Source organism: Castor canadensis, chromosome 17 (genome assembly GCF_047511655.1).
Source record: "Castor canadensis chromosome 17, mCasCan1.hap1v2, whole genome shotgun sequence".
NCBI classification, from domain to species: Eukaryota; Metazoa; Chordata; class Mammalia; order Rodentia; family Castoridae; genus Castor; species Castor canadensis.
The window spans coordinates 48,459,097-48,467,104 of record NC_133402.1 but is presented as its reverse complement, the minus strand read 5'-3'; the positions used below and the strand labels follow the sequence as shown (position 1 = coordinate 48,467,104).

General features: G+C 45.3%; 1 pseudogene; it reads left to right on the top strand.

Annotated features, from left to right (window-relative positions):
- Nucleotides 1–3,582: 3,582 nt before the first annotated feature.
- Nucleotides 3,583–4,075, top strand: LOC109703099 (small ribosomal subunit protein uS15 pseudogene; annotated as a pseudogene).
- Nucleotides 4,076–8,008: the final 3,933 nt, after the last annotated feature.

The following is an 8,008-nucleotide window of genomic DNA, read 5'->3' as shown; positions in this document are numbered from 1 at the left end:
AAAGGGCTGGCAGAGTGGCTTAAGGTATAGGCCTTGAGTTCAGTCAAGCCCCCATACCGAAAAAAAAATGGTTCTGGGCCCACACTTGAATAAAAGTAGAGTCTGGGCAGACACATTTCCTCAAGAAGGCAAAGGCTGATACAGGCTGGCTTCAAGAATGACTAGAACAACCAAAAAGAGGATTCAGATTGATTGTTAAGGTGAAATGAGTATTATCAAAAGCTTGCCTGAAGCTGAGTGCTACCTAATCAGTCCAACCAGCTATGCTATAATTACAGCTACTTGAGAGGTTGGGCAGAAAGGTCTCCAGTTCAAGGTCAGCCTGGACACCTCAGCAAGCTCCTGTCTCCAAATAAGAATTTAACAAGATCTTAGGCTGTAGCTCAGCATTTCTCTAGCATACTCGAGGCCGGGTGTTTAATACCCAGTACCAGAAAGAAAAATTAATGAATCTTGGTTTAAAAAGGGGTGGGGGAAATAAGGAGGTCTTTGGACTCTTGCAACTTTTCGGTGAGTTTTTGAAAAAGTGGGTTGAGCTCTATGCTCCCTGGTGGACTGGGTGGGTCTGGATAGTCAGGGAATGCATGTGAGAGGTGCTCCAGGGAAATAAGTAGGCTGGTAGCGGCACCAAATGACCAGAAAGGGGCTGGGTGGAGCGAAGTAGCAGAACAGGCTAGAGGACAGGGAGAGAGAGGGTGCTGGCTCACAGGCCATGTGCCACGGGAAGAATCAATGATAAGGTAAAGCTTATCTCTGCTGCCCAAGCCAGGGAAGGAGAGGAGAGGCAGAAGCAGCCACCTGGGCAAGCCAAATGACACCTCTGTGATATGTGACTGTAACCTGGCTGGAAGTGGGGATTGTCTTGATGATTCTTAGACCTTAAGACCTTAGATCATCCAAGTGATTGTTGAGCAAAGTCCACTGCAGAGCCCCTTCCTGCACGCTCCCAGAACAGGGCAGGAAGTCCCTTCCAAGGACAGCCAGAAGGGGTAGCTCTTCATCAAGCCAAGTGCAGTCAGCCTCTGCCTACAGGCCCCTTTGTGTTCTCAGATTTTGTTCAGAGCGGGCTGCCCCTGGGGCTTGGGTGGGACTGCTGCTATAGCCATGTTAGGCCACCAGTTGGCGATGGTGCCCCATTATAGTCCCCTTAGACTTCCAGCAACTCTTCCCAGAACTGGTAACAGGAGCTCAGCTTCTACAGGAGTCCCACCACCCCTTTCCCAGCCCAGGCTTCCGGATGCATGCTTGTTGGTTTTTTGGGTTTTGTTTGGCAGTGCTTAGGGATAGAACCCAGGGCTCCAGACATGCTAACCAAGCACTGTGTCACTGAGCTACAGCCCCCAGTCCCTCTTGGTTTATTTGGAATGACACAGGGTGGTATCCACCTCAACCTTTTTAATGCCTAACCCTTTCTTTCCCAATGTGATTGTCCTGACCATTTAGGAGTGTAAGCTAGAAGGATCACGAGTTCAAAGCCAGCCCTGGCTATCATAGTAAAACCCTGCCTTGAAGAAAAAGGAGGAGAAATGGGAAGGAGAGGGGCAGGGCAAGGGGAAGGAACCTACAGTCTAATTCTGGCTCTGTCCTATCCATCTGTGTGACCCTAGGCAGATCACTTAACTTCTCTGGACTTCAGATTTCTTCTGTATAAAGGATAGACTTGGACAACATCCCCATCCCTCCATTCTAGAACTCCCCTCCTATTCCTGCACCACACATGTCCTATTGGACCTCCTCATCTTTGCTGATACCTCTGGTCAATGCCTTATTTTATTTATTATTTATTTATTTTTTTTTTTTTTTTTGTGGCCATACTGGGTGTTGAACTCAGGGCATTGTGCTTGCTGGGCAAGTGCTCTACCACGTGAGTCACACCCTCTAAAACCCCCTTCCTTTTTTGTGGTGCTATGGATTGACTCCCAGGTCTTGTGCAGATGCTCTTACCACTAAGCTACATTCCAGCCTCTTCTTTTTCCACAGAACTCTTTATTCATTCTTGTGAATTAATTAATTGAAATCTAAAACTAAATTGATGAATTAAACTACAGCCTAGATCTAACTAAAGAGAGAATTGATATACTGGACAAATACATAAAATTATTTAGGCCAAGTGCTGGTGGCTCATGCCTATAATACTAGCTACTCAGGAGGCAGAGATCAGAGAGATTGTGGTTTGAAGCCAGCCCAGCAAATAGTTCTAGAGACCTAATCTCAAAAATACCCAACACAAAAAAAAGATTTGTAGAGTGGCTCAAGTTGTAGGCCCTAAGTTCAAACCCCAGTACTTAAAGTATATATATATGAAGCTCTAAATCAAATTCAAGCCCCAAAAGGAAAGAATAGAGAAAACGGACGAAAGGTAATTTTTTTTTTTTGAGACTGTGTCTCCCTATGTATCCCAGGATGGCCTTGAACTCTCAAACCTCATTCCTCTGCCTCCCAAGTAATTAGATAACAGGCATGCACCACCACGCCTGGCCATTTTTGTTTTGTTTTCTTAAGTGCAAGTTAGGCAAGCACTCTATCACTGAGCAATGTCTCCAGCCCAGAAAGGTAATTTTTAAATAGAGACTGGGGAGGGGGTGGGGGCAGGGGGGAGAAATGACCCAAGCCTTGTATGCACATATGAATAATAAAAGAAAAAAAAAAGAATAGAGACTGGAGGTGTAACTCAGTGATGGAGTGTGGCCCTGGCATGTGTGAGGTTCTAGTTTGATCTACAGCACCACAAAATATGAAATAAAAATGTTTGATGAAAAACTTGAATCTACAAAATCAAGAAACCTCATTAATTGCAATCAAAGTAAATAAGAAATCCACAGCTGGGCATGAAATGAAAACAGAACATCAAAGACACACAGACATGTATCTGCTGCTCTGCAGCAGCCAGGGAAGACTGACTGTATGTGGGAACACACTCAAGTCTCACTGCACTCCTACCCTCTTCCCAAGTCATGTGAGCCATAATCCTCAGAGGAGAAAGCCCCTAGTGAATGTGGCAGTGGCTCATACCTGTAATTCTAGCTATCTGGGAGGCTGAGATAATTAGGAGAATTCTGGTTCCAGGACAGCCCAGGCAAATAGTTGTGAGACCCCATCTCCAAAATAACCAGAGCATGAAAGAGAGAGTAAGTAATGGGGAAAGGTAAGTTAATCTGATTAAAGCACAATATATACATGTCTGAAGGGCCAAGACAAAACCCCCTTGGACTATCACTATATACTTGAAAAAAAAAAAAATCAGGCACCGGTGGCTCACACCTGTAATCCTAGCTACTCAGGAGGCAGAGATCAGGAGGATCTCGGTTCAAAGCCAGCCCCAGGCAAATCGTTCGAGAGACCCTATCTCAAAAAAAACCCATCACAAAAAAGAGCTGGTGGAATGGCTCAAGGTGTAGGCCCTGAGTTCAAACCTCGGTGCCAAAAAAAAAAAAAAAATAGGAGGGTAAACCAGGTCTTGGGAGGTGGGGGGCCATTAGGAGGGGAGAAGGCATAGAGTAAATGAGGGTGAATATAGTGGTTGTATTTTGTATTCATGTATGAAAATAGAAGAGCTTTTTTTGTTGCCAGACCGCAGCCATCATGGGTCACATGCACACTCCCAGGAAGGGCCTGTCCCAGTCAGCTCTGCCCTATCTCCGGAGCATCCCCACCTGGCTGAAGTTGCAGATTTGCAAACTGGCCAAAAGGGGCCAGACTCCCTCGCAAATCGGTGTCATCCTCAGGGACTCACATGGAGTTTCGCAAGTACGTTTTGTGACAGGCAATAAAATCTTGAGAATCCTTAAGTCCAAAGGACTTGCTCCTGATCTTCCTGAGGATCTTTACCATTTAATTAAGAAAGCAGTTGCTGTCTGAAAGCATCTTGAGAGGAACAGAAAGGATAAAGATGCTAAATTCCGTCTGATTCTGATAGAGAGCCGAATTCACTGGTTGGCTCAATATTATAAGACCAAGCGGGTACTCACCCCCAATTGGAAATATGAATCATTCACAGCCTCTGCCCTAGTGGCATAAATTTGTCTTGTGTACCCAAGCAATAAAATAATTGTTTCAATAAAAGCATGCTTTATGTTTCTTTATCCAAAAACAAAAAGAAAATAGAAGAATGAATCCTGTTGAAATTGTTCTACCCCAACACTAGTGACTTATACCTGTAATCTCAGCCACTCAGGAGGCAGAGAACAGGGATATTGAGGTTCAAATCTAGGTTCCGAGAGATCCTATCTTGAAAATACCCAACACAAAAAAAGTACTTGTGAAATAGCTCAAGTGGTAGAGTGCCTGCCTAGCAAACCTGAGGCCCTGAGTTCAAACTCCAGTACTGCAAAAAAAAAAATTATTCTATGAAGGGGGAAGGAGGGAAAATTATGAAGGTGGTAAATCTAATTAAGATATATTGTAAGAAAATATGTAAATATCACAATGTATCCCTCTGTACAACTAATAAATGCTGATAAAAAATTAGAATCTTTACTCAGAACATAAAACCTTAAGAATCAACTATTCACAACCCAAAGTTGGTTAGCAGTAATTCACATAGTAGGATATAGTGGAAACCTCAGTACAACCAAAAAATTTTTTAAAAAATTACCTATGTAAAAAGAGTAAAAAGAGAATTTTTTTCTCTGACCATGGATAATTTACTAGCTCTAGGAAAAGTACCAAATGGTACATTCATTCATTGACTCACAAAAGATCAGCTGGTCAGTGCTTAGAAATCTTTTTCCATTTAGCAGCAATTACCCTTTGTGGTACTGAGGTTTGAACTCAGGGCCTTACGCTTGCTAGGCAGGTGCTCTACCACTTGAGCCACTCTGCCAGCCCTTTTTTGTGATGGGTTTTTTGAGGGTGGGTCTCTGGAACTATTTGCCCAGGCTGGCTTTGAACTTCAATCCTCCTGCTTTCTGCCTCCTGAGTAGCTAGAATTACAGGTGTGAGCCACTGGCACCCAGTTTACCTCCATTTTATGGACAGAAACACTCATTCTCATGACTGTGGCAGAGTTGCTTCTGGTTACTCAGCTAACAAGCAGCAGAGATGGAAGTAGATGTTTGACTTCAGTTCCAAGTACAAGGCTTTTTCCTGACCTTCTCCCACTTTCAAGTCACCTTCCTAAGAAGAGCACTAGACTAGTGAGAGTGCTCCTTGATTGACTAGTTCAATGTTGGAAGGGAATATTTTAGGGAGTCGGTGGAGGGCTTTGGAGTTAGGACTGGGACAAAGCCCTGTGCCAGTGCCAGGAAACTCCTGCTACCTCTAGAAAAGAAAAATGAGGGCCCAAGCAAGGTGCCGTGGCTCACACCTGTAATCCTAGCTACTTTGGGAGGCTGAGATTGGAAGGATCACAGTTGCAGGTTAACCAAGGCAAATAGTTAGCAAGAATCCATATCCAAAACAACCAGGACAAAAGGGATGGGCAGCTTGGTTCAAGTAGTAGAGTGCCTGCTTTGTAAGAGCAAAGCCTTGTATTCAGTCCTCCCCCACCCAAAAATAAAACAAAATTGGGGACTAAGCCTCACTGAACTCTGCCCTGGCCCCACCACCTCACTATTTCCCTGAAGGTAGGTGAGTGGAACCGGAAGGTTGGATGGTACGTGGAATTTTCAGAAATTCCAGAATGAGAAAACCCCAAGGCCTGAGCCCTGAGGATATAGGAGACAAGGAGGGAAGAGGCTCAAGGAATGGGTCTAGAAGGGAGAAACATCCCCTAAGGCCTGACCCAATGTCTCCTTTCTGCCACCCCCTCAAAGAACACAGTGATCCCTGAACAGTCAGAATATTATTTTTAGTGTCTTTCATAAGATTTTTTAAACCTGTTTTTGTCTTTTATTTCTGTTGAAATACTTGACAGAGATATTTCCTTACCCTAACATAAAGCAGCACAGGACAGAGGACAGAGCCTGTCATGGGCCAGCTTGCTGGGACTGAGGTAAGCTGCCCCCTCTGGGATCTAATTTTGTAGGGGCTTGTTTGTTTGAGACAGGATCTCAAACTATATAGCCAGGCCAGCCTGTAACTTGCTATGTAGTTTAGGCTGGCCTGTAGCTCGCAATCCTCCTGCCTCCACCTGGGATTATAAGCATGGACACCATGTCAAGCCTTCAGTTTTGAATTTGGGATTTCAACTTTTTGGTGTTTTTTTTTGGGCAGCACTGGGATTGGAACTCAGGGTCTCATGCTTGTTAGACAGGTGCTGTACTTCTTTGCTTGAGCCACTCTACCAGCCCTGGGGCTTCAATTTTTTGAACCCAGAAGTTGTCTCTGGATGACTCCATCCATGAATTCCCATGAGACTTAACTTCCTGGTTTATGGCTAAAAGACCCAGCTTTCTCTGCTTCCTGGCCTCATGAGGGGTCCTGAATAAACAGCTCTGAAGAAAGGGAGAGGTTGGGGGCCACTTGAATTAAGTTTGATGAGAAATTGTCTCTGCATCTGGGGAAAGGACACCTCCTGGTCACTCATGTTCCCTAAATGTCACATTGCCCCTTTGATCCAGCTGAGCATACCCCAGCATTCTTTTCTACTGAGCCCAGTTCTAGATGGGTTGATGTCCTGACTCAGCTGCTGTCCAGTCTCAGCTCTCCTAAATTTAGGACACACCCTGTCTCTCCTGTGCTCCCTGTCCCACACCTACCCTGTACCTAGAGGGCAAGAGGAGCAGGGCTGGTAGAAACCAAGGCACGTCACCTGCCTGGCATTTGTCATCACCCAAACAACTGGATGTGCAGAAAGAATGACAAGCCTTGGCATCTGCTGAGCTCCTCATGATAGGGAAGCTGGTCAGGCGGGACTGAAACAGGGTGTGGAGGCTGCCCTAGAAGCTTTAAAGCCTGCCCAGACATCTGGCTGGCTCAGGAGGGCCAGATGTGCTGACAAGCAGCACAAGCTCCTGAGCAGCTTGTGGTTACAGGATTTGGTGAACAATCGAACAGATGAAGAAATGGGTGGATGGAAACTTCAGATTTCTAATCCATCAAACACAGTATCTATAAGTACCAATAAGGTACTTAGCCCCATGGTAGTAAGTACTCAAAAAAATCCCAAGTATGATTACTATGAGCCCAACACATAGGCTAGGCAGATTCACTGTCTATTTCCTCCCATTACCCTCCACAAAACTACAAAAATAGCAGATAAAATCAAGAGAGCACCAAAAATCATGTCACTGACATCGTCATGAAACCCTACAGGGTAAATACCATTATTAAGCCATTTTGCAGATGAACAAATAGGTACACAGGAGCTGTGATTCACCACACCTGACAAGCTGAGGTGGAGGCACTCAATGACTGCCCATTCCACACTCCAGCTAAGGCAAAGCTGGTTCTCTGTCGCCTTCCCCCCACCCTTCTTGCCACCCACCACCTGGTCAGAGAAGCCTGCTGGGACAGGTATGAGAACCACCTTTTGGGAATGAAGAAACCAGGCACTGGGAGGTGATAGGTGGAGCCAGGAGCTGACATGCCTCCCTCTAAGTAGACTCCCCAGGTGGCTTCCCCTGGACCCTGTCCTCTACTTTCCCCTCCCTCCCCACTTTGGTCCTTGCAAGAACTCTCCCCTCAGAGGCTCCCGGGCTGGAGAGAATTCTAAGGAGAACTCACTCCTAGTGACACCATGGAAGTGAAGGCCCTTCTCTTCCAGATGACTTTGGTGAGCCAGAGACAGGAGACTCCTTCTGCAGGAGTTCGATCAAGGATGAAACCCAATGAAAAGAACTCTACAGAAAACTTCATTAATAGTGGTTTACTGAGCATCTTGTAGGCCACACCTCCAAGACCCACTGTCCAGGCCAAGAGGCAGGACCCTTAACGGGGAAATTTATTAATTAATTAGGTGTATTGGCCTTGGATAGTGTTAGGGTGGCTAGAGAGGAGATGAGGTATTGATTCTCTCTCTCTCTTTTTTTTTTGGTTTGCAGTACTGGGGTTTGAACTCAAGGCCTTCACCTTGAGCTACTTCTACTAGCCCTTTTTTGTGATGGATTTTTTTCAAGATAGGGTCTCA